This window comes from Rhipicephalus microplus, chromosome 2, assembly GCF_043290135.1.
Source record: "Rhipicephalus microplus isolate Deutch F79 chromosome 2, USDA_Rmic, whole genome shotgun sequence".
Classification (NCBI taxonomy): domain Eukaryota; kingdom Metazoa; phylum Arthropoda; class Arachnida; order Ixodida; family Ixodidae; genus Rhipicephalus; species Rhipicephalus microplus.
Genome location: NC_134701.1, coordinates 247746658 through 247773953, shown reverse-complemented (window position 1 = coordinate 247773953; position 27296 = coordinate 247746658). Strand labels below are relative to the sequence as shown.

The 27296-nt window shown below is 46.9% G+C and overlaps 1 protein-coding gene across 2 annotated transcripts in view; it reads left to right on the top strand.

Annotated features, from left to right (window-relative positions):
• The first annotated feature begins 359 nt into the window (after positions 1–359).
• Positions 360–27296, top strand: part of brat (tripartite motif-containing protein brain tumor) — a 151385-nt gene continuing 124448 nt past the window's right edge. For both annotated transcript variants that reach the window (XM_075878695.1, XM_037421259.2), the window contains exon 1: positions 360–508. The gene's annotated coding sequence lies outside the window, so the exon portion shown is untranslated. The remainder of the gene's footprint in view (positions 509–27296) is intronic.

The window sequence follows — 27296 nt, the reverse complement described above, 5'->3', positions numbered from 1 at the left end:
CGTAACATGTCGCCTGTATAAAAGAAACGGCCCGTGCAATGAGCACCAAGACCTGTTTTTCTGAATGATAAAGGGCCTTTCCAGCGTTAAGCGGCGAAGTCAAGGTCAGAAGCTACCAGCGGCCGCACCGAGATACGGTCGGTCGGCAAGGGTGTTGACACTCCGGGGAGTTCACCCGTACGGTCGTTGCACCGGCTTCATTCGTTCCGCAGCGGCGAAAAGCAAACAAAGATAACGTTCTACAAATATCGTGGCGATATTATTGCATCCATTTCGCTGCACTACAACGGTTCACAGAGCCCATTTCGGCAGAAGTTTCGCGCACATTAGCGCGCGCGCGCAGCATTTTTTTTTTTTTTTTTTTCCAAGCCGCGCCGGTAGCAACCGCCGTTTGGGTGCCCTGCCGCCGCGCCCGACGCGGGCTGTCATCTTCAAACATGGCGGTTCCGAGCAGACGCACATGTGCATCGGCAGCGTGAAAACGTGCGGATTTCTTCGGTACGGCCAAGTGAGTAACTCTCGTCCACATTTTTGCGAAGAGTGGCAGCGTCGGCACCATCGCCGGGTCTGATTGTCACGCGCCGGCAGAGCGATTGGGACGCGTCGCGAGCCGTCCGCGCCGCACGCCAGACTCCGGCGTGTGCCCGCCCTTTGTCAGTTCCTCTGGTAGCGTCGTTTCGCCGCCAATATGGCGTGCGTCGGCGCCGTAACTAGGACTTTTAAAAAGCGGCCGCATTTCCGCCGTGTTTTTTGTCTCGGCGTTGGCTCGTTGCGGTACGACGAAGTTCGGTCTGCGACGACCAGCGTCGTTAGCGGCGGCATTGCTGGCCGCGCGCCCGATTTGTGACGGCGCGCGGCGGCGTCTGACAACAATCTCTCTCCACTACGTTTTTTTCCCCTTGCCGGTCGCTGTTCGTATGTCGTCACCGACGAAGCTGTTTCATTTCCAGGCACTGCGGTTGTTGACACTTGGCACGGTTCGCGAACTAATCCCGCGCATCCTTCCTTGCCGCGCCGACGGAGCAACCCCGCGCGGCACCATTGTTCGCCGGCCACTGCAGTGCCTACTGGGTGCGTAGTTTTCCAGATGTTGCCCCGCCAAAGACAGCCGAGACCCCCTTTTTGCTGTCTCTTTTAGAGACTTCGACCGATTGCTGCTGCAGCTTGGCTCACCTGTATCGTTCGTTTCTTCCGTCTACGTATAAACGGCGCTGATCGTACTCAAAGGGCCGATCACCGCGGTGTTACTACTGTACCGCGTTGGTGCTGCACACATGCATGCAGGTTCGCCTTACCGCCAGCGACTGCGAAGTTTGGGCCGCCGTTTCGCCCAGAGTTTCTTTGCCGTTCAAGAAAGAGCGCGGCTTCACAACATCTGACGCAGTCGTGTCATGTGGTAACCTGTCAGCTCATGCGCAGCACATGCTCTTGCGCGCACTGTTTACGTTGGTATTGCGCTCGAGGTCGGCAGACAGCCTGCAACTCACTTTCAGCCCTTTTGCGCATTAGGAAATCAGTTTTGTTTATCACATGCAGGAAGGTGTTCTCGATTTTCTCTTGCCCGTATTTCGTACGCTGGCACGTGACAAAAAACGGAGCCGGAGCTGCTGCGGTGTTAATGCGCGATCCATTATTTTCGTGAATCGGCCTCTGGTGCGTGAATTGTTACATAAGGTGTGCAATCGCCCTTGTCCTTGACAATAACACTTTATCAACCGTAAGGGCGCACTAAGGTCGTATGCTATTTTTCGGGCGCGATGGTAGTCAAGATCTCTTAAAAGAGTGCGCACAACAATAGCCTCTGGGCTATCTGCCTTCATTCCAACGTGCATTGCGTCGCGGATGCTCGATAGTGCTCTTTCAACAGAGCTATCGTCCCTAAGGTCATAAATGCGGATCCATCAACCACAGTGGGAGTAACGAACACATTGCGGATCCAGCAACACAGATTTTCATGCATAAATGAAAAGTGCGACCTATTCTGGACCTGTTGCATTAATGCGAGACCTATTGCACAAGCACTCTTTGTGGCCTTTGGTTACCATGCGTAAGCATGTTTTGTAACCCTTCCCACGTCATGACCGCCTCATTGCCCCAGAAGTGACATTTCTGGGAGGCTTGTTTTATAACACCGTGAACTGCACAGTAGTGAAATGCATTGTTCGGGTACAGCTATGTAGCTGACCATCGATTTTTGTTATTTAGGACAACTATTTCAGATTGCTATAATTCTAGTTTCTATGTAGACATAGCATGAATGCAGCATGTTGTGGACACACTGCATTAACATTTTGAGTTCAGTTTTATTAAAGTTTGTTAGGTTATGTAGACAGTGTTCACCTTGTTACAGTTTATGAGGTATGGCCATTTATTTGGTCAGCATTGCAAAATGTTCTATGACTGGGACGAAAATTCGTTATAAAATAAATTTATAGAGGGAAAGAGTGCAAGAATGGGAAAGGTGGGGATGGCAACCAAAAAAGTGTCTTGTTCCCTGCCCTACGCTGGCTGTTCGGGAATATTATTTAATGCATCACCATCCAGTTAGGCAGGTGGGGACATTAGATATTTTTGCTTTCTTTAACTGAGTGAAACTGGCACATTTCTGTTTTATTATTGAAAAGTTCTTGAGTTCGGAGCAAGCTTTTGTACCGGGGAATAGCTATACGAAAAATAAGTTGCACTGTTAAGGGACGAAACTTCCCCAAGTCAGCAAAGCCAGTTTTTGTCTGAACATGAAACATTTATATTCACTTTGCAGCATCCTTCAAAGTTATGTTTTTGATTTTTGCATCATAGTACACCATTCGCAGATAAAAATCCTTAAAAACAAAACAACTTCCAGAGTTAGCAAGAAGCTTTTGTTCAGTAGACAGATACGGTGGTACAGCTGCTGCTAAAGAAGATTATGTGCGATTGATGAGAGCAGCGAAATTATTGCTCGTATAAAAAAATGTGGGCCAAGTAGAAATATGGCCTACTTTATGTTGGCTGATGCTGCTTGAACACGTACATCATGACTGCCACTAGCATGTTGGCATTCTATAGCCAAATGTCACATGTTGAGATTTTCCCACTCTTGTCTTTAGTGCATGTGTTAATGTGTTAGCTGCATTGTATGTAACATTAATTCATCATAACTTGAAGTAAAACTGTTCAAATTCTGTATTTCTTGTGAGTACACACGCTGTTTTATGAAAATCTTTTTTAACCATTCGGCTTTGAACCGCCGAACATAACTCGCATAGGGGCACGATTTGCAGTTTTGTTTACCTGTAGCTTTGAATAATTGCACCATTTGGCGAGGGTCGTTGTGGAGCTTGGCATGTTGTGCATTGTGGCATACTGACTTCCGCAAAACATGAGCCGTATCTTTGTTGGGTGTAATGAAAAACAAGGTGTCTTTACATACTGGATGCATTGTGGCAATTCAACAGGTCTGTTAGTCTTTGACTGAGAACTTTAGTATCGTTACAATATTACAAATACCCAAGGAAACAATGTGGCTCTAATGGCCTGCGATATCGATTGTAGCGAATATTTGAAACTTCTAAAAGTTAAGCTCAGTTATGATACAATAGCTTGGAGGGTTAAAGGGGCCCTGCAGCACTTTTCAAGGATGGTCAGGAAACACTGCCGATCAATAGTCAAGGCTCCCGAGAACATGCGAGACAAACGTTACAGCGCAGCACAGCACAAATCTGAGAGTCTGCTAGGAAGTGCTTCGTCTACTTTCTGGAAATTCTGTCATATTCACAAAATGACCATATTATGAGGACAAACTCCACAGAAAGTGGCTCATTTGAGCACAGTGTGCTGCGTAGTTGTCGTGGCCACTGTGGGACGCTGCCACGTGCACGCGTGCATGCTTGCGAACTCGCTGAAAGCAAGTTGGTGTACGACGAAAAAAGGGCAAGAGTGTGCTCGAGGTCATGATGCGCGCTGACCTTGAGATTCATCTTTTTTTTCCCCTTGTCATCGCTGTCCCTGCGTAGGCTTTGGCGGGCTAACTAGCACGAAAGAAGTAAGAGAGAGCACTTGAAGCGTGTGAGCAAAATCCCTTTAACTCCGCTCATACTTCATTGATTCTGGAACTTTTTGCAGCAGTCGATTCGTGAGTTCGATTATTACTTATAAAAGTGTTGCGCTGTCTTTACTGTAACAGAACGTGTGCTGGTTTGCTGCTGGTGTATATTTTCAGCAATGGGGTAATTATGAACATGATGTCATCTTAAATCATTTTATTTATCAAGAGTACTCATCGAATAGAAGAGCATGTGTCTCTAATTATAGTTAGAAGTACCGCAACATGTTATCAGCGTTTGTCAGCAGTGTCGTTGTGTATACTGACATACTGGACGGGCTTGAACTCTGTAATAATTATAACTCCTTTTACTCAACAAGCTAAATGGGTCTTGTCTGGCGAGCTTGGTAATTATTGAGCAGATAGCCAAAGTTCGTGAGAAAACCTAGATAATTGACCGAACGATGGTTACCTTCCAGCAGTCTTGTGCACTTCATAAGAACCTGAGGCCTGGTAATTTTGGTAGCTCAATGCAATACCATACTTTGACTCCTCTTTGCCTACAAGGCAACGAGTATGTCTTTTTCAGCCATTTGAACATGTTGTCAGTGGCTTTCAGTTTCAGCATCTTTACGTTAAACATTCATGCATTTTCAGTGACCTTGCAACCTGAAAAGAAGAGACACTTTATATTGTCATTTTGGATAGGTCACAACATAACAGCAACATGATATAATAGTGTTCTATGAACATAATTCATGGTAACTTTCATAGGCTTTTCCCAGGGTTTTCACAGCGGTATACAGCAGTTTTATGCATTGTGTTTTCACTTTTGGTTTTTATATTGTTTTGTTTTTCAAAAGTATGACCTTTCAGACATGAAATGTGGCATTGTTCTTGATTTCTGTCGGGTAAAGGCAACTTGAGATTAGGGTGCCTGAATGGTTTCCCTCGCCCGCCGCTCCTTGCAGGGTGGGGACATTGTTTGACGGGGTGCTCGCCGCCGCGACCGGTTTTTCCTGACGGCCGCCGCCATTGCAGATCTCACTTCGCATAGCGACGGGAGCAAAGAAGGAGCTGTGGCCGCTCTGTCATATACTTTTTTAGGGAAATGACTGGGTGCTGCGTGCCCATGTGCACGAACAACTCCAGAAATGGTTGGAAACTCTACCATTTTCCATTTTCCGATTTCGTGTGAAGAGCATTTCAGGGGCATCATAAGTTGGAGTGAGGGCTTGCTGCGCTTAAGGTCCCCGTTGAAGGCCGTGACCGATTATTTGAACGAGATGGTGCGCCCTTGCGTAAAGACTTGCTCCGAGCACAGTGACGCCGTAGCAAAACTCCTTATTGCGAATTATGCAAGACTGAGGCTTCGCGTGCATTTGCGCCACGTTAGTTCAAACGGCGTCAATGAACACGGAAGCAAGACGTGCGCTGGGGTAAGCCTTCCGTGACCAGCCGAACTGGACCAGTCACTTATAAATTTTATTATTTTTTCTTTCAGAACACTTATTGTTTGATTAAAATATTTTGAGTTCATTGTGAACTGGCTAACCTCCCTGTCCTTTCTTCATCCTCCTCCTTAAGTTCATAGACATTTTTCTTATTTGTTATACAATATCACATTCTTAGATAAAAACAGCGTTGTGATCTTTAAGCTGACTAAGGTTGTGATCTTTGGAGAATGTTTATGGTAAGTTAATATTATTGCGGTCGAAGCAATACCGACACAGCGTCACAGAGGCAGAATACGAGAGTGATACTTCTCGGATAATTAGATTGCTCGCTTACATATATCTATGGAAAGTAGAAAAACTGAACAGGTATAGGGCATCAAAATCGTTATTACTGCATTTCATCTTGTATTTTCCAATAACTTAGTAAGATTTTTTTCTCAGTGGTCACATAAAAACGAGAGATTCAATTGATGTTTACGCTGTTTCACTATCTCAACCAGCTATAACAGAAAAATAGCTGTGTAACAAATCTGAATCTCATTCCCGCAAGATTATTCAGAGCTGCGAGGGCACGCAAGGCGGGGGAAAAAGCAGGATGAAGTAAGTTCAACGCGTACAATGCGAGCACTACTGAGTGGCTGGCACGCTGCACAGCCACTGAGGAGTGCGGTGAGTTTAGGTAACAGGAAAAGGCGTGCGCTTCATGAATTAATGTAGATTTATCCTGCAAACAGTCTCCAATGACAGACGCACATATTCAGACTGCTTTTTTATAGCGCGAAATACCATTTCTCGCACTAAACTCTTCTCAAACTCTCCTCATACGCGCGCGCAGGCAGTGTGTTTCGTTGGGGTGAGATATGTAATGGCGGACGCTCTAGCAGACGACGCGGTTGTCCCCACCCTGTACGGAGCGGCGGGCGAGGGAAACCATTCAGGCACCCTACTTGAGATGGCACTGTGGGCAAGCGTACTGACTGGGCACTTTTTCATGTTTTGCGCTTGACTGGTGGTCAGTATGAAAGCTCTCCCATCTTATCAATGGGTTCAGCCTACGGTGCACAGTGGAGGATAAGACCAGCATAGAATTGAACATAACTCATCAACATAGAATATGGTCCCCATTACAGAGCTGAATGGAAAGTGGATAGAATTATTTATATAGGAGGGGGGGGGGTAAATGCTGAAGACAAGCAGCAGCATCAAGGTTTCTTGTTCTGTGAATACTATAACACAGTTATTTCCTGACCTGCTGCAAGACATACTCTTGTGGTGTGATGACTACATATGTCAGTGCACTGACATATGTAGAAACACTTCAGGGACTACTTCTCCGCTCAGTATATTTTCACCCATTGTATAAATATGAATGTTGTATAGAGACACCATCATATTTATTTATTTTATTTTATTTATTTATTTATTATACCTCAAAGGCCCCTAAAGAAGGGGTTTTACATGAGGGGTGAGCGTATCTGCAACAACAGTTCTTCTATGATATGTTTAACATGCTTGGGTCCGATTGAAGTACTGCTTTGGTGTGAAGGTCATTCCAGTCTCTTGATGTCAGGTTGAAGGAGGAGGATGCATGGGAGACAGTGTGAGCGTTAGGGGGTTATACGGGCTTTTCGTGGTTGGTCCAGCTTGAGTGGCGATGAGCGGGAAAAATGAGGTCGACTGTGGGTGATTTGTGAAAAAACTTGTGAAAGAGAGAAAGGCTGGGAAGGTTTGCTTGTGATTTGAGTTTCGATGAACTAGAGTTGCAGGTATAGTGCGAAAAATGAAACGTACGGCACGGCTCTGCACTGATACAATCATGGTGATTTGGTTATGCTGGTATGGGTCCCACGGGGCACATGCTTATTCGAGTTTCGGCCTGACTAACGAGCGGTAGGTTAGAAGTTTGACTGAGGGTGCCTGACTAACGAGCAGTAGGTTAGAAGTTTGACTAAGGGTGGTGCTAATCAGATATTATGCCACAAGAAACCGGGAACAAGATTAAAAGAATTTGTTATGCTGGTTATATGGGTGTGCCATGATAGGCCAGAAAAGAGATTAATACTTAAATACTTGTAGGTGTTAACAGCAGATATTGAAGAGTCGCATATGATATAATCGCGAGCAGGTATGAGGAGAGAAGATTTTGATGCGTTTAATCACATGAGCCACATGTGACACCAATCTTCAATTTTCCTGAGGTCAGATTGTCAGGACAAAACATCAATGCTATTGTTAATAGTCCGGTTTGGCACCTAATCGTCTGCAAACAATTGAATTCTGGAAGAAATCTTGGTTGGAAGATCGTTAATGTAAATGAGCAAGAGCAGGGGCCTGAGGACTGTGCCCTGGGGAACCCCAAATGTAACGGGTGCGAGAGAAGGGGAGTGTTCGTTGACGTATACGAATTGTTGACGGTTGCTCAGAAAATCGCGTATCCATTGAAAAACAAGATAATGAAGGTTCAGGCGTGACAGTTTTAGGAATAGACGGTTGTGGGGCACTTTATTGAAAGATTTTTCAAAGTCCAAAACTAGCGGGTCGACGGGGGTGTTGGTATCAAGCCTAGAACTGATGTCGTTAATGAAGAGAACCAGTTGAGTGCCACAGGAAAGGCCCTTCTGGAAGCCATGCTGGTTGGGATGAAAGAAGTTGACAGAGCTAAGAAATTTCGCGATATGTGAATGAAGAATGTGCTCCATTAATTTTGAACATACACTCGTTAGTGACATGAGATGATAGTTTCTCGATGATGCTGGATTACCTCTTTTGGGCACTGGGATGACCTTCCCCACCTTCCAATCCCTGTGGTAGGGTACTAGTGGAAAGTGATTGCTGGAATATGCAAGAAAGAATGACACTGGTAATGTGCTTTGTGCTTTTTAGTATTTTAGCGTTGATGTCGTCTATGCCAGCTGATGATGTCAACTATAGGCTATCGATCAAAGCAGAGATACCAGTAGCCTTAAAGGCGATATCGTGCGTTACGGGAAATTCAAATGGAGACAAGTAAGGCAAATTGCTATCAAGTTCATTGGTGAAAACTGAGCTGAAAGCATTGTTCAATACACGTGCAGTGTCATCTGGTGGGATGCGTTGATTATGTTCATCACACAGTGACATAGTTTTAGATGTGCTTGGATTAATAAATTTCCAGAATTGCTTGGTGTTAGTGTTTAGCATGTTTGATAACGTTGAAGCAAAGAAGTTGCATTTGGATTTTGCGGCAAGTGAATCGAACAGTTTTTCGGGGGCGCGGTACTTTTTCCAAGCATCCACTGTGCTTAATAATTCGGCAGAGCGGTAATGTCATTTCTTTTTGTTTTTTAGATGCTTCAGTGCTACACTAAACCATGGTGTCTGTGTTCGTTCTGTTACTGTTATAGTGGGGATGCAAGTATGAATGAGATCATGTACTTTGTTTTTGAAAAGGCACCAGTTAGTGTCAACCGATGGTTGTGAGAAGTCTTCGTAAAACCAACTATAAAAAGCTGCAAGTTTCTCACTAATGGCTATGTTGCCTGTATCAGAAAGTGTTCGTTTTTTCTTATACTTTTTGATCGTGGCGTGTGAAACTGTAGTGTGGCATTTATTATAACGTGGTCGCTCAGCCCAGCCTAGTTGGTGACGTATAAAACAGTTTCTGGGTGCGACATTTGTACTTGATGAGTGATCAGTTTCTCTCGTAGAAGTGCAAACGAGTTGTGAAAGTCCTAATGTTAAGCAGGAATTTACTAACTCACTTTCCGCTCTACATTTGGACAAAGTTAAAGACAGATCAGACCAGGTTATTTTGGGAAAGTTGAAATCTCCAAGAAGCATAATTGGAACATTGGAATAAGAACCATAACGCAAATTCAAAGCATCATGATAATCAGCAACAAACGACCGGTCTGCGTCAGGTGGGCGGTAACACCAATAATGTCAAGGGGAAATGCTTTGCAGGATACAAACAGTACTTCTCAACTACTGGAAATTTCTGTAATGTTGCATAACAGTCTCCTGCGAGCGGCTATAACACACCACCGCCCCGCCTACAGATTCGGTCGCAACGAAAGACATCAAAACCAGGGAAATAGATTGCCAACTCGGCATCAGAGATTGACTCATTCAACCAAGTTTTGGTTAGCACGACGAAATCACATTCGGTAGTTTCTATTATGTGTAGTATTTGGTCTTGTTAGGTATGAGACTTCTGATATTGGTGTAAATGAGTTGAACAGGACAAGTGTTAGCAGGAGAACATAAAGGAGTGCACGGCCTCCGTGATACCAGAATGTGCTCGGAACGCGGCAGATCGCGGCATGAACTCGAGGCTAGCTATGATAGCCGTGGGTATATGCATGTCATGCATGTACATTAAGCTGTGTGCCCCCCCCTCCCCACCCCTATGCTTTTCTTTTAAAATATTTCTGGCTGTGTAGTTGTTAAGAATCTTATACCTAGAAAAAATGAAAGTTGCCGATTTTTTAAATATTATAATGTCTCTAAATGATACTGTTTAACGTACTACCAATGGACGTGGCCTTTTCAAGTTGTTTTTATTGTGGTGGAAACACTTTTGATTTACTGTTACCTGCTGTTTGTTTGTTTGTTTGTTTATTAATACTGTCAACCCCAGCTGGGGTTTTTACAGGAGTGGAAAACAAATGAAAGAAATGGTCATGAAATACGTTACGTGTTTATGCAAAGTTGGGGTGGTCTGAAAAGAAATGATCATAAATTTTTGAACGACAAGGTGGGATTAACACAGATGTGCCATAAACAACCAGATGTGCCATATTGGGGGTAGTAAAAAAAAGTACACTTGAGAGTTTCTTATGGTTGTCTCCTTGTTGCATTTTAATTTAGTCATTTTAGTATAAATGCTGCTTAGCTTACAAAGTGAGATTGATTGGTCAATGGCTATAGGAAATGTTGGAAGTCAGTGTACAGTTAATGCTACTAAGTTTTAATGCCACTCGCTTAAGTTGCAGTATAGAAATGACAGTAAGAAGGAAGGCATGTCATGCATATAAATATAGAAATCATACTAGATTAGGGTATGCATTTCTGAAAGATAGCAAGTTAGTCTTGCTATGTTATGTGCTTTAATTAAGTGGGAAAGGTAATGAAAACAGGAGATGGCTTGATCAGCTACCCTAAATATCCCAACACTTGCTTCCTGCTGTGTGTCATGGATATTTATAATGCCTACTTTGAGATTGTTACCCAATTGCATATGAAGAGTGCTGACACGATTTGAAGTCGTCACAAAAAAGACATATTTCATTTTCTTGGTATGCAGTGTCAACACTCTCCACACACCGGAGTCAGACAACACGCATAAAACATTTTATTTTGATATTAAAGTTTTCATTGCTGAGCGTCTGCAAGCCAGCTCCACTGCAATATACATTAACTGGACGACTCAAGACAGCTCCTGAGCTTGCGAACTCTGCACCCTCCATGCGGTTTATACCGCAGGAAATTGCTATCGGTGTCACTGCATGACTCATCATTGTTTACAAGCACCACGAGCAGATGACAGATTTTCCGTTAGTATGTCGGTCTTCCTGTAATGTCACACTGCTATGACAAATCACTGAGAAGCTGATCTCTTCTAATCGAAACCAAAAGTGGTTTTTCAAGGTAACGGCAATGAAAATATATACGATGCATTCCCGGGCACAATACTCTTTATAGGTTTCTCGACACCAGTACCTTTATTTAAAGCAACGATGCAAAAATTTTTGACATTTAACAAAAGCCAAAATATCTTGCTCAGATTTAGAATTTTTTTATTGGAATTTTTGATGTGTATGAATAGGAACACAGTAATGCATTGAAGTCTGAAATCACACATAGTTGAATGATTGCATCCTGACGTTGTTTCGTAATGATTAAAGGTGTGAAAAAAAGGGAAAAATTTCCATCTGCCTTACAAACAATACAAAGCAACAGAGGATGCCAGCACATATTATAGTTCTCCATAGCTTTCTCTCTGCCATTCTAATACCTGTGTAGTCACTTGGCAAACTGAAGAAAGAAATGGTGATGATGTCATTACATTTTCTCGGAGAATCGGTGTCGAAAAAGCAAGTCGTGCCAACTTTCCATCATTCTTCTCTCTGGCTGTAGTTTGAAAGTGTATACAGTGTTAGGAATTTTGCTCTGTCACGACGGTAGCGGTTGCGGAGAGCGGCGAGCCGTCGAGCGGACTTCGCTGAAGCCTTAGCCCGAAGGTGAAACAGGGAGGCAATCCGTTTGAAAAACAGCAACAAAATAGCGTTTACTGAAGCAGGTTGTCGTTTTACAGAGCCGGCCAGCACGACAACGTCGGCTGGGGCAAAATCTTCTAACATGGGGCCGGCTCGGCCCTAAATAGCGTCCTTGGTCCATTCTTTCGGACCAGTTCTCGGGCTCGGAGGGGGAGATGTAGCCATACCCGGAACTGCAAAGTGGCCCGGCGGAGGAAACGACGTTATTTCCGGACTGCACGGTTCTCCTGCACAGAAGGCGGCGCTGGGAGGGGGGAGAAGACAGTTCGTCGAAACAGGGCTCGATCTCGTGAGACGTGCTGCCGAACGAGGAACCTGTCGGTGGCACAACAGCACCCCCGCCGCCAGACAATGCATCCGGAGTTTTGAGCCGTCAGCGCGGCTCGGAAGGAGGAATGCTGGTTGACCGTTGAGGCTGTAGCCACTCCGTGGTGATCTTCAGAGCCCTGCAGGGAATCACTGGGACGACGGAGTTGAACTCAAAGCCAAACCACTTTCGTGGAAGCAAGCACCCTCTGAACGTCTCTCATAGCGCCAGACCAAGGCAGCAAAGAGATCTATTGAGTCTCTACTATTGTACGTTTTAAAAAGCACGAGAAACGTATCCCTTAGAGACCTCAAAACGCTGGCCCTCACGAATGCTGTGATTACACTGCGCAGTCCCGATGCCAAGAAAGGCCACGCGAAACCATCCCCAATGCCATACGAGCGGGTCGGAACCTGCTGAAGCAGCCCAAAACCAATTCTGTGCATTTTTTTTTTTTTGAACAATTTACCAGAATGGTAGAGGCTGGGCTTCCTGGTAACATATCAGAGTACACTTCAAACAAAATTACATCTGTTAGTGCAATGCGACATTGTTAATACAGTTTAAATCAAAATGAAATAATAGACGCCAAAATTTTGCGAAACACGTCAAACCAGAAGCATGTGCCTCAACTTGTATGAGGGAGCTGGGCTGCACTTCAATAAGCTCTGCTGAGACCATCTGCATTTGTGTGCAGCTTCCCTTTCTTATAGCGCACACTAAAGTTATGGTGCTGAAGCGTCAGGCTCCACCTAAGTAACCGACCGCTTTTAGACGACATGTTGTGCAACCAAGTCAAGGGGCAGTGATCAGTTTCTACTATGAAGCTCGACCCTGAGACGTAACATGCTAGCTTACCAATTGCCCAAACAAGGCAGGCGCACTCTTTTTCTGAAGTGCTGTAAGCTTCCTCTCTGACACTGAGCTTTCTGCTGAGATACAAAACTGGCCGCTCGTGCCCTTCGGCGTCTTTTTGGCACAAAACTGCTCCTAGGCCGCGGTCACTGGCATCACACTGAATAATAAAACTCTGAGAAAAGTCCGGTGCCGCTAGCACGGGTCGTTTTGCGAGAGCGCTCTTGAGGCTCTTGAAAGCATTCTCTTTTCTTGTGTCCCACGAAATGACGGTGGGCTCGGTTTTGCGGAGAGAGTCCGTCAGCGGACTAGCGAGGTTTGAGTAACCTTTGACGTAGTGTTGATAATACCCCGCCAGTCCCAAAAACGCCCTCAATTCCGACTTTGTGGTGGGACGACGATACTCTAAAACGGCCGCAACTTTCAGCTCGGACGGGCTACGCTGGCCACGACCCACGATGTGGCCCAGATAACTTACGCTTGCGCACCCTAAGTGGCATTTCTGCGCTCTCACGGTGAGGCCTGCATCACGTAGTCGAGCCAGAACGGTCCTCAAGTGAGTCACATGCTCGACCCACGTATCAGAGAATATTGCCACATCATCGAGATACGGCAGGGCGAAATCTCCTAAACCCCGCAACACCCGATCCATGAGGTTTGAGAAGCAGTAGGGAGCATTCTTTAAGCCGAAAGCAAGCATTAAAGGGCGAAATGTTCCCAATGGGGAAATGAATGCGGCATAACGAGAGGCTCGCTCCGTCAACGGGACCTGCCAGTATCCCCGTACCAGATCTAAGAGGGAGATATATGTGGATTTTGCCACGGTTTCTACTCTCTCCTCGATATTAGGTATCGGATACGTCTGATCTAAAGTGATCTTATTTAGCCGGCGGTAGTCCACGCATGGCCTAGGGTCTTTTCCCGGAACCTCGACTAGTATGAGTGGGGAGGTGTAATCGCTTTCACCTGGAATGATGACCCCCAAGTCACACATGCGGCGGATCTCGGCTTCCATGATCTCTCTTTGCCTCGGCGATACGCGGTAAGCCTTGCTAGAGATCGGTTCTTCACTTGATAACTGAATATCATGCTCTACCAAAGAGGTTTTCCCTGGTTTGTCGCAAAACACGTCTGCGTAGTCTCTAACTACTTTCGTGAGATCATCACGCTGACTCTCCGTGAGACTTTGCTCTTCGGCAATAAGCTGTACGAGCCTGTTAGCTGGCGCGTCGCTCTCACGTGGAAAACTTAAAAGGTCGGTCTCCACTTCGTTCGCCGCATTCAGTGTCATGTTAACCACGGCATGGCGCTGGATGTAAGGCTTCATTAAATTACTGTGGTAAACCTTACCTTTCTTTCGGCCCAGTTTTACCTCGTAGTTTGTGTCTGAAAGCTTGGACATTACTTTAGCTGGCCCTTCCCACTGCATGTCCATTTTGTTCTTTTTACACTGTCGTAGCAGCATTACCTGGTCGCCGATGTTGAACGTGCGCTTCCGGGACAACTTATCGTAGTAAGTCTTCGCTAAACTCTGAGCCGCCTTCATGTTTTCCTCAACTAGCTCTCTGGTTTTAGATAGTCTTTCCAACAGATCTAAAACGTAGCTGACTACGCGTGGGTCTTCTTCATATCCTTCCCACGAGTCTCTCAATAGCCGAAATGGAGATCTTAAGTTTCTTCCATAGACAAGCTCGGCGGGACTGAATCCCGTTGTCTCGTGGGGAGCGGACCGTATGGCGAACAGTGCCGCGGGTATGCACGCCTCCCAATCTTTGTTATGTTCAAAGCAAAGAGCTCTCAGAACTCGCTTGAGTACAGCATGCATCCTCTCCACGGGGTTAGACTGTGGATGTCCTATAGAGCTGTGGATTATTTTTATTCCACAGCGTTCAAAAAACGCTGTTGTGAGACAACTGGTAAATACGCTCCCATTGTCACTCTGAATCTCGGCTGGAAAGCCAACGCGGGCAAAAATGGACAAAAGTGCGTCCACAATGCAGGGAGAGGTGAGCTCTTTTAGCGGAACCGCTTCGGGAAATTTCGTTCCCACGCACAAAACAGTTAAAATGTAGCGACAACCGGAACGGGACTCTGGAAGGGGGCCAACAATATCAATTACGAGCCTCCGGAACGGCTCTGTGATAACAGGCACTAATCTCATCGGGGACTTCCGTTTGTCAGTAGATTTGCCTACTCTCTGACACGTGTCGCACGATCGTACGAAGTTTTCTACATCTTTCCAGCATCCAGGCCAATAGAAATCCTGTGCGAGCCTCGCCTTTGTTTTCTTGATGCCAAGGTGGCCCGCCCAGGCATTTCCGTGCGCCAGCTCTAAAAACTGTCGTCGGTACTTCTCTGGCACTAGAAGCTGGTCGAACGTTCTACCCTCAGCGTCCCGATACTTTCGATACATGAGCCCTGCCTTCGTGTAGAAAGAGATGTTCTTTCGGGCTACTCCTTCTTTCCCGTTATGCTGCAGATTCTTAATGGTATCATCACTTGCCTGTGCAGTGACGAGTGTGTTTCTGTCTACTTTACTGAGCTCTTCCCAACAAGTGGATGTTGGACCAAGCAGGGACGACTGAACGCTCTCCTGAAGCGCTCTGCTTTCATCCACCTCCACAGGCTCGTCGCGTTCGGCAGTTATTACCGTATCCGGAGCCCTACTGTCTTCGATGTCCGGTGATACACTAGTCGCCTCTTGGCCCGAGTCTCCCTGGGGAGTTGCCTCACGCTCGTCCGCCTCCTCGTTCGAAACCGAGACCTCAAGTCTCCCCGCGAGAGCGCGGGACCGCGATCGCGTGAGTGCCATGCACGCGAGGGGAGATGAAAATGACTGGCCCTTTTCTTTAAGGAGCTGCTCTGATTTGTTGGAAAAAAGGTACGGAAAATCTTGGGGCAAATTAGGGCTCACGGCCGCCTCAGTGCGCAATTTTCCAAAACTTCCCTCTAGAACAACCGCAGCAATTGGCAAACAGGCACTTTGCTCTTCTGCAACCTGTCTGATCCAGGCGCATTCGCCAGTATAGTCGCCAGGGGAGATGCAAGATGGGTGTGCTACGTCCATCGTCGCAGCTGAATCACGGAGTGCCCGGCATTTCTTTCCGTTGACCACAATTTCGCGCATGTAAGGCTCGAGTAACTTCAAGTTCTCGTCCGACTCGCGAATGCCAGCGAAAACAAACTTTTGCTTACAGCTAGATGAGATATGACCCTCCTTTTTACAATTGTAGCATACAATTGGTCGTTTTGATTCAAAAGCTCGAGCGGTGTCGACGCGTTCCCTCGCACTTGCTGTCGACTCAGGTGCCTCTCCTGGCTTTCTCCTTTCCCTCTCATTGTTAGTCGCTCCCTGACTGAATTCGTTACGCGGCGGAGCCATCTTTTGTGCTGCATTTTGAGCAGCAAGCCGCCTTGAGGAGTCCCTCTTCTCTTTTGTATCATCGCGATCCAACTGGAAATTCCTTCGCGTATAATACTCATCAGCTAGCTCAGCAGCTTTGTCAATGTCTGTTCCCTTCATTCTGTCCTGAAGCCAGAGTCTGGCATCTTCAGGCAACACACGATAGAATTGCTCGAGGGCCACACAATCAATCACCCTGTCGTGGTTACCGTAAGCATCCGCACTTCTAAGCCATTCTTTCAAATTAGACTTAAGCTGGTACACGAACTCTGTGCATGATTCACTGCCCCTTTTTGCTTGCCGAAATCGCTGCCGAAATGCCTCGGCAGACAAGCGGTACTTACGAAGGAGGGCCGCTTTGACCTTAGCGTAGTCGTCAGAGTCTTCTTTAGACAACCGTGCGATTACTTCCGCGGCCTCTCCCGGAATGACTGACAGAAGCTTCTGGGACCAGACACCCTCATTTATCCCAATTTTCTCGCACGTGCGCTCAAAGTTCACTAAAAAAAGCGCGATGTCTCCACCCGTCCTAAACGGCAGAATCAAATCTTGGATTTTCTGTCTTGGCATTTCGTCTGCCACGGATAGCGAACTAGACTGCGCCGATGTTATGCGAAGTTGCTCAAGTTCCAGCTCTTTCATTCTAAGAGCATGTTGACGCTCTTCTCGCCTTTTTCGCTCCTCAGCCTCCTCGCCTTCGCGTTTTCGACGCTCCTCAGCCTCCTCGCCTTCGCGTTTTTGACGCTCCTCAGCCTCCTCGCGTTCGCGTTTTTGACGCTCCTCAGCCTCCCGCTGTTTTTCTTTAATTGTCTCCATAGCCTCTTCTACCTCCTCTTCACTTATTCCTTCCGCTCTCATGACATCAAGAATATTTCCTTTGCGGCTCGTCCTAGCAACAGAAACACCCAGCTGCTCACAAACATCGAGAAGGTCCCTCACTCTGAGCTTCTCCATTGTGTACCGCAACTCGTGCACGTTCCTTTCTGAAATAGCTTTGTCTCAGAAGCTATATTCTTCGACGTGAAGCAAGTCGAGAACCAGCCAAGCACTAGCCACCTAAAGATCTAAAAGAACATACTTGGCTACTCTGTGCTAACAGGGTCTGACGACAAAAGACGAACGTCAGGCACTCACCCAACTAGAGCGGGTGACTTCGGCCATCTGGTCGTTGCCGTCGAGTGGTGTCGTGGGTGTCCTCGGGCCTGCCAAGATCCGCTCCAACTTTCCAGCCGTAGAAGTCGGCGTAGCGGGTCCCAGGGCAGCAAAACGATATCACGGTGGTCGTCCTCGGGTTTGCAGGGATCCGATCCAACTTTTCAGCCGTTGAGATCGGGGTAGCGGGTCCCAGAGCAGCAAAACGTTGAGGACAGGGGTAGCGTATCCCGCAGCTGCCAACCACTGTTAGGAATTTTGCTCTGTCACGACGGTAGCGGTTGCGGAGAGCGGCGAGCCGTCGAGCGGACTTCGCTGAAGCCTTAGCCCGAAGGTGAAACAGGGAGGCAATCCGTTTGAAAAACAGCAACAAAATAGCGTTTACTGAAGCAGGTTGTCGTTTTACAGAGCCGGCCAGCACGACAACGTCGGCTGGGGCAAAATCTTCTAACATGGGGCCGGCTCGGCCTTAAATAGCGTCCTTGGTCCATTCTTTCGGACCAGTTCTCGGGCTCGGAGGGGGAGATGTAGCCATACCCGGAACTGCAAAGTGGCCCGGCGGAGGAAACGACGTTATTTCCGGACTGCACGGTTCTCCTGCACAGAAGGCGGCGCTGGGAGGGGGGAGAAGACAGTTCGTCGAGACGTGCTGCCGAACGAGGAACCTGTCGGTGGCACAACAACAGTTAAAACTCAATTTAGCAAAACTTCACCTTTCGAATTTTCTGACCTAATGGAGGAATTTTCATTCTCTAGCAGGTACCAGTAGGATTCAACGTTGTCGCCTTTTTGAATTAAAGAAGCTTTCATGGCAGTGAAACCAATTCAACAAAATTTTTGAGCAAAAGGGCAGTGATTCCTTCAGAATTTTCACACCGACGACGTTGCTTCCAACGTGCACTGAAACGGTGCCTAGTCGCCTTGGTGATGACTCTGATAGTATTTTTTGAGGTCTGAACGCCACAGTGAGTAGCGCTTTTACATATCAAATGGTGCAGGGAGGTAGTGGTTTGTTGACCCTGCAAATACGCCCACATGGGCGCAGATGATGATCTCGTTATTTAATGGTTTAAGGTGTTGCACCGATGCCTGCTTGGACCTTTTTTTTACAGTGAAACCCCTTATGAGATCAAAAGAAGGTTCGTATGCGCCGGAGCATTCCGCCGCCGATGTCCGCAACCACTATTACACAAAATAAGAAAAAAAACTAAGTAAATAAAAAACACCATTGATATAATGGGATTGGAACCCGGATCCCCTGCATGCCAGTGCAGCATTTTACCACAGCTCTATGCCCATGCTCGAAACTCCGTTGCAAACTGACCTCAGGGAAGCATGATGTCTCGAAAGGAATCACGTTAATGTGAGTAATAAAAAGTTTCACGTCAGCCAAAGTACAACCAGGCATCACCACACAACACGGATTGTGTAAAAAATAGATTTTTGAATGATAAGACCCCTTTACAAAAGCTTCAGGCATAATTCGTCGTTAGCCACACCATAGAAAAGTTGCTCAAAATTCCTTGCAAAGGCGTAGCGGGTACCACGCTTCTCCGAAGAATGACGAAACATGGCAAAGTACTTGCCTTTCTACTACACAACAATTATGATTGTTAATGGATTATCGGGTATACCCTCCAAGCGGTCATGCAAAGTTCTGTTCTGTTTTAACTGTTTTGCTGGGGAGAGGTTGAGGTGCCTATTGCCTCGACTACTCCATATCACAAAGCTCTGCAGCGAAAAATAAAATATTAATACAGAACGGTACCCAAAAATGCAAAGTTCGTTTGAAAAAAAGCTCCGGAAGTCCTCTCTTCTAGCTTTTGCTGTGACTGTGCTGTGTGTTCCACGCAGGCCAGGTGTTTTCTTGTGCTTTGGCTACAAAAAGGGCCTACCAAACGCTGAAAATGTCTAGTGTGATAATGATTGCACATTAAATGCATTCGTTATCCATGTCCTTGAATGTGGGCAGTTTGCTGTAGTTTCATGTGGCCATGTTCCTTGCCTGCATCGCTAAGAAACTGGAGAAATTTATGCTTGGGCTGCCCTTGTGGACATTCAACTTGCGTAAACTTGTTAGTGGCAAATAAAATGCTGCAGTAGCTGTATTGAGTTTCAGGTGACGTATTAAAACATTGAAGTGGGAAAATTCGTTCCTTGTTTTCAGGACCTTCTCAATTTGATAAAATAATTATCACTTTGGTAAATCGAGTTCCAACTATATTTTCCCCTAATGATGCTGAAATTTTCTTTTTTTCTTTTTTTTTTAAGGAAAGGCATACAGACCTTGAACTAACTATGAAATTGACTGACTTGAACTAGCGATGAAATTCGCTGACTTAGTACTTAGTCTGGAAGTGTATTGATTGAAAGTTTTTGCGATTGACCGGCATAGATCTACAGTGTTGATGAATAACGTGCGCCCTGGCAAGTGCCAGCAATTGAAATCTGTGACATTACTGTGATTTGGTGCAGGAACCTCAAGGGTGGCAGTGCAACGTCTATTTCTTTCTTACATGTTTCCTGGCTTACGAAAGGTCATCTTGCCATGAGAGTGGTGTTCTTTTGTATTCTGGAAGTATGATTTACTAGTTCTAGTGAGCCCATTATTCTCTACAGTGTCCTTTCATAAAAGTGCAGGACCATTTTAATCGTTACATTAAAGATGAAATATATTACCTGACAGTTGTTCCAAACATAGTTGAAAAGTTGTTTCTGAATGCTGTCTGTGCTGTTGATGAAAAATAATGAATCTGGCTGTATGTACCTGTTTTCAATATAAATGCCATTAAGAAACCTAAGGCCTTGTACACTTGATTACGATCACATGGCTTTTCGGCAGCTCTGAAGCTGCTCCTTGGCTGTCAGCTAATACGAGATGGCAGTACCTCATAGATACTAGCCACTGGGCAATTGTCTTGACCACCAGTGACCCATACTCATACTCTTAATGACCTTTCAGCGTTCCATGCTGATTGGAGTAACCCAATTGTCGGTGCTTTTCAGAAATTGCTTTTGCTGTGGGAATATTGTAGTATCTAGCAGTTGTTCAGGTCATGTTGCTCAAGCTTTGCATACACACGTCTTATGGACGTTAATATTCAGGCAGTTCCTAAAAGCACGGTATAACATTTAAGAGAGTTACTGTGTTTTCAGCACATAATATCTCAGAAGCTGCAAGGAACATGTTGTGTATTGATGCCGTGCAAGTCTCCAATCGGGAAATCATGAAAGTTGAATGTCGTGATGCATGGGCCAAAATGTCGCTTGAGTTATTGGGGGGTCGTAACATATGTGCAGCACTTCAATGATCCTAGCCTTTAGTGCTTCACTAGTGCAAGCACTTTCGTGTATGCTGCTATTCTGAAGCGGCACCAACGTATACACTGCTGCCACACACTATACCATTGACAGGGTGCTATTTCTGCTGGGTGTCATACACTTGAGCTTGTATAAGAATGAAGGAAAAATCAAGCTTAGTGTGTATGGAATTTAAAAAGACAGATGCCACCTTCTTTCGTTTATTATAAACCTGGGATGTTACATGATACTTGTGATAAATCGTGGCCAAGTTCAGGAGGTATATGCTTTATTTCCAAACCATCTGTTATCACATTGGTGGATTGTCTAGGCACAGCTAAACTATTGACAGATTCTGTAACTAGCATGACGCTATTGCCTTCCTTAGTTAACTAACAATGCTTTGTGGAACACCATACAACCTCTTGATGTACTATGTGGGTTGCAGTATTTGTCCTGTACAAAACGGCTTACTGGGCAGTATAAGGCAGCTTTATGTTCCGTTACTAGGAACTCTGAATATTAATTGCATTGGAGTAGGGAGAGAAGGCGTGAACATTTCATGGGGGGAGGGGGGTGACGAAGTAGGAACGCGAGTGATTGTCGCAATGACAACGTTTACCATGCATCTTGGGTTCCCACGAGATTTGATTTTTTTTTTTGTACATGACAGTTGCGCAGGCCGAGTCCGCTATTGTTAAACCTTGACATCTTGACGGGGAGGGGCACTGAAAGAAGGGTTGGGGTGGGGTCCTGAATGGTCTGTTAAAAGGTTGTCTCCACATGCGGAAATGTGAAAGTATAACTGGGCAAACTTGTTTCGAAGTTAGGCGGGGCCTACCGAATTCTCTCGATGAACGGCTCGGGCGGGGAGGCTTTGTATATTGTCGCCATTGTGCAGTCCTGTTTGTAAGACACGCCCTCTCCGCTTATCCCCCTCTTATCTGTTGGTAGAGACAAAGTTCCTTCCTGGTCGTTTTCGCTGAATGTCAGCCAACCTGTCCGCCAAATGTTTCTGAAGTGACATATTGGCCCGGTAGTGTAGGACGCTGGCTGAGAGCTGGCGTCTTCATCATTATCAGTTACTTAACTCAGCTAGCGAACGAATCAGCGCCCTGCCCTTGCTTGCCTTTATGAACATGAGCAGCGTTCTCTATTGAGGGGAGAGGGGGCACGTCTTACCGCAGCGCCCCCCCCCCCCTTCATTCTACGAGCCCGAGCGAATAAAACAATTATTACGGACAAATAGGTCGCTATAAGTGGTTGGACCTCCTAGTCCGGAAGACCATTGACTCTTCCCGCCGTCCAGACTCGGTCGACCAGGGCCTGTCGCTGCACTGGGTCATAACTGGACACGGTCGCCTCCTACTCGACTATTGTAGGATTATCATTCGCCGATATAGTGGGATTATTTTGGCACTCCCAGACCATATGAAATAAATTGGCTTCCTGAAGACAAAATTTACACTGCGGATTGTACACCGAAGGGTCTATCTTGGACAATACACAAGGATTATGAAATCATGATGTAACCGTCTCCACGCGACCTTCCTTACCTTATCTAATTTAGGATCAGGTGGGGGTAGAGTGTGTCTACTCAGCCTGATGTGTTGCAGGATCTCGGTATAGGACAGGGCGGGTTGGGGATCGTCCTGGTTAGCGAGAAGTTGCGCTGTGGATGCAGCTGTGGACGCCCGGTGTAAGAGATCGCGGGTGGATGCATGAGCGAAGTCGTTGCCTCTAAACTCCTGTGTGCCCTGGTACCCACAGTAGCTGTATCCACTGGCGCTCTTGATCAGTGCCCGCAGCCTGTTGAGGAATTGAATGTGCTAAACGGTCGACATGACCTCTGGCGAAACTGCGATACGCCGCCCGTGAATCCGTGATGACAAAGGTGACTTTTTGGTTACGCATGGCTAAGGCTATACTGGCCTTTTCCATGGATGGCATGTCCATTCCGGTAGCTGCAGTGTAGTCCACGGCTGCCGTGGCGCGGTTGTGCAGGGGTCCGGCGGCATCCTCATTCAAGACGTCTTCACAATCCGAATACTTTGGCTCTGGCAGCTCGCCCCACCCCCCCCCCTCTTTTTTTTTGTAGTGGACGGGATGCATATTCCGTGGCAGAGGCCAAATATGGACTTCATTTTGCCATTCTTGTGTTAGTGATAGTTTACTGGCGATTTGCATCGATGGATTTATGCTGAGAGCGTCTAGCTTGGCGCTGCCTGCTTTAGTACGCGCGAGCCGAACCACTTGGTTCGTGTGATGAGCGTCGACGAGCTCTGACGCTGTGTTATATATATCCATCGCAAGCAATTTGTCATTCATGGCCCATGGGGGCAAATTGAGGGCTTTCAGATTATGAAATTCGTAGTAGACGGTCAAAATTTTTAGTAGATGGTCACCATCTTTTTTTTTAAGGATGCGCTGGCACGGAAAGCTATAAGTGACGCGACTGATCACAAAGGCCTGTACAAGACACAATATGTCCACTTGTTTCGTGCCACGGTGTTGATTGGCAACTATATATAATTCGAGAGATATTTGTACAGGTAGTACGGAGCTTTTCGATCGCTATACCTTGTTGTTGCCCTGATTATTAATGTCCGCCCCGAGGTCCGGGAATCGATTTATTCGAATATTCAAACGAATGTAGTTGGCACGTTGCCTAAATACCAGCAATTATGATTTAGTGGCGGAGCAGCGAAGCCCGCATGTAAGGGAGGAACACGTGAGCGCGTGGCCTGCCTCTGCGACGGCCGTCTACAGGACCATCATCAAACCGACGGCCAAAGAAAAGACGGTGGCCGTCATCTATTGGCAAACAAAACAACGAGTTATGGCCGCTGGACAAGCGATGCGAGATACCGTAGGTAGCCGTTGTACATACTGTAAGCGTTCCTTGATCACACGCTCAGTCAAGCCCTCGATATTGAAGCACCACGAAGGTCGCAGCTGCGTACTCGTTGGGAGGCCCCTGTGAAAGCTGAGAAACATAAGTCGACTTATACTCCGACATCGACTCGTATCAGTCAACTTCGGCCGCCGTTTCAAGTACTGCGCGTTCTGGTCACGCGTTGCAGGTGCGGCGTGATCGCCGCCGACGCGTTGTTCGAGGATGATGGGCGTTGGGCCGACTTGTTTGCTCCGCGTGTCCTCTCGATCGTAGTCGGCGGCGGCGCGCGCGTTCGATTTTTCGAGAAGGAAGACGAAGCGCTGGCGTTGCGGAGAACAAAAGAAGGAGGCCTCCCTAGCGGGCCTCTACTTCTGCTGCTGCTGTTCCTCAGCCGGTGGTATTTGCCGGCTGGTCTGTTCGTGGGGCTGACCGTTCGGTCTCGGTGCTGCTAGAAGGGAGGGGCTCGGGCTGTTAGAACGCGGCGGGACGCTCTTGCCGATCGGCGTGCATGACGAACGAGCGCGCGCACTCCCGAGGTCAGGGTCACACTCGCGCCGCGGCGGCGACCCATTGACTCGTTCGTTCCCGCATGAGAGAAGGGTAGTACCTTCCTTCTTTTTTTCCCCTCGTTTTTTTTTTGTTTGTTCCTAGGCCGTCGCTTTAGGCTGGCGGCGGCGGTGGTGAATGACTCCCGGAAGTCTCCAAGTTCCTTGGCCTCTCCGGCCTCGCATTGGCGGCTGGCCGAGGGCTCGCCGACGACAACGACCGCCCGAATCGCCAAGCCTGTCACGTCAGCGCTCCCATGATTTGCCGCAGATGCCTAGCCGTAAAAAAAGCCTTCCGGGCGGCACGTATACTTAGCTGGCGAGGATTAGAGGTGTATTATATAATCCTGGCCTTGCACCTCCACTGGTTGTCTTGCGGAGTCACCAGCTGAGTCGTCAACGCTCCCCTCCCTTATTATTTTTTTGTTGTTGTTCTAGCCGTTTCCGCGTTGCTCAGACGATGGACCGAGCTCGAGAGAGCAGATTTCGCCTGCGGAGACGTTTAAATATCTAGTATACATGAGTGATGCCGTAGCGGAAGGCTGCGCTACCCCCCGCCCTCCACCTTTTTTTTGCTAACAGTTAAGAATGGTCAGTGATATCGCAAACAGTCCGACTGTCCGTCAGTTGCTTCCTAGATTTCGGTAAGATAATCCTTTCCTCTAATGAGCCATCACTTAGCATGTTGTTTCCGTTCGAACTGTTGTAGCTTTGTAAAGAGAAAGATATATTTACTAACTTTACAACCCTCAGATTAAAAAAAAATATATATGCATTATACAGTAGGGCAAGGGCCTCAAACTCGCGTCTAAACTCAAACTCGCCTACTAAATGACCGACACTCCCACATTTTGAATGGACATATAACCTGTAAGGTGGACGGGGGGGATGATCGACGCCGTAGCTCAGTGGTAGAGCATCGGACGCGTTATTCAAAGGTCGCACGTTCGATTCCCGACGGCGCCAAGTTATCTTTATGACTCTTTCTTTTTCTTTGGTCACATTTACATTACAATTGTTTCTAGTAACATCCCCTATACTTTGCTTGACATCATTGTCTGTTTGTAGTTATTAATATTGTGTGTGTAAAAAAAGAAAACGAGCCCTTAAATTTCTACTTTCTTCGCAGACACTATTTTGCGACACGCAAGTTAACAATTGCTGTCCTTTCGAGCTTGTTTGCGAGTACATTGCGCGATTACATAGCGGCCTGTATTTTTACGTAACTTGCGAGATGGCGAAGAAGGCAGTGAGGCACGCGCACAACTAGAAGGTTCCGTTTCGGAGACATTGCACCAGTTAAGGCCTGACCCCACGTATCCGTCGCAGTGCGTCGGCGTGACGCGTTTTGACGCGGCGCCTTGCCCTCTCCCCATAGGAAAGAGTGGGCGCGGGGCTTCGCGAAGCCAGGGTTCTTTCTATACGGCGCTACGCGAAGCCAGGGTTCTCCCGCGGCGCACGGTCCGTCCTCAGGCCTTAAAAACGTTGCAGCCGCGTAATTAGGGAAGTCTATGTCGACATACCATTGAAGCGTGCGTAAATACTTCCAAACATTGCTCGCAACGATGACTGATTTACTACCCCCGATGATCTCGCTGTTACGCCGGTCGCCTCGCGATATTCCCCCTCTTCCGAAAAAAAAAAAAAAAAAGAAACGGTAAAGTTACGCCTGTGGCATGTGCTACGGATACGGATGCCACGCAAATGTACGAGTCTTGCCTGCGGAGGGTCTTTCAGCTGCGGAGGAAAACGTAGCAGTGCTCCGCAGACTTGTTTATTCTTGGGCATGTGGTACACGGCGGCCCTTCCGTTGGAGGAGAGAGGAAGGAACAGAAATAAAACTAAAAGCGTGGATGAGGGCACGAAGTTTGCGAGCATTAAACGTTATGTTTATAATACCTAAGTGGCCTGTAATTCTCGGATTTCTTTTTCGATAAAAGAAAAACTGGAGGCAGTTATATAATTTTTTTGAAATACTATTAAAGGCATGTGATGAAAGCTATCTTATTACGAGCACTGATACCGTGTCTGACTTGTATGATATATATTCTTTATATTACTCTGTCATTAAACGTTCTATAAATTTACTCAACCGTCCAATTCTTGGCCCATACGTCGCATCGGGTGGGAGCCAGAGAGACTCGGCGAATAGCAACAGTCGACATCCACCAGGGGGGGGGGAGGGGAGGGGGGGAGTTTTTTTTTTCTCTTAGTGTTTACGGTATGCTTTTTTTTTGTACAGCTGCGCGGCGTAGATCGCCACCGACAGACTTTTAGCGGCTAAACCCGCTAGTCGTATGGTTAAAACGTGGTTTCTCGTTAGGCAGTTAGTTATTCGCTCGTATCGCCCTTCCCCCTCTCCTTCGCTTCCCGCCGTGTTTTTTCTCGCTGTCCCAACTGTTCTCTTGGTTCGCCAGCTGTTGTTGCCCCGCTGGCGAAGCAAGAAGTGCGTTTGTTTGTTTCGTCTTCTGTACATTGTTTTTTTCCCCTCTCTCTTTTCCGCAGTAAACTCGGCCTTATATGAACCGCCTATTCGCCGGCTTCATCCTTCACGGAGCGCGTGTGTGTGCCGAGTGATTAGCAGTGCCGCATACGGTCGGTCGGTTGGAGTGGTGAGCAGTCCGTAGCTACCGGTTTGCGCGATAGATGACCGACCGGTTGTTGCGTCCCTTCGAGGAGAGAAATGCGAGAGGGAGAGGAGGCGAGTGAGGAGGAAATCGACGACCACCGCGGCCGTGGTGGTGGGAACCGAGAAGGGGGTGCACATCTCTTTGCTCTCCGGCGCCGGCCACTGGCCGAGGTGAACGAACTTGAGCGGCCCGTACGGAACAATGCGTGTACGTTTTCTTTTTTTTCCCCTTTTTTTTCGTTCTCTCTCGCTTTCCGTGTCTCTCTTGTTTTTGTACACACTCATGCGCTATGTCTCGGAAAACCACAACAAAACTTTTGCCGTTCCGGAAGAACTTTAAGGACCTTGCACTTCGTGTACGTAGCCGAACGCGCGCCACGTAGGGCCGTCGTGGACGTGGTTTCCACCATGATAGCAACGTAGCGATGATAGGATTCCTGCCTAATTAAACTAAACCGTGCGCGCTGTTAG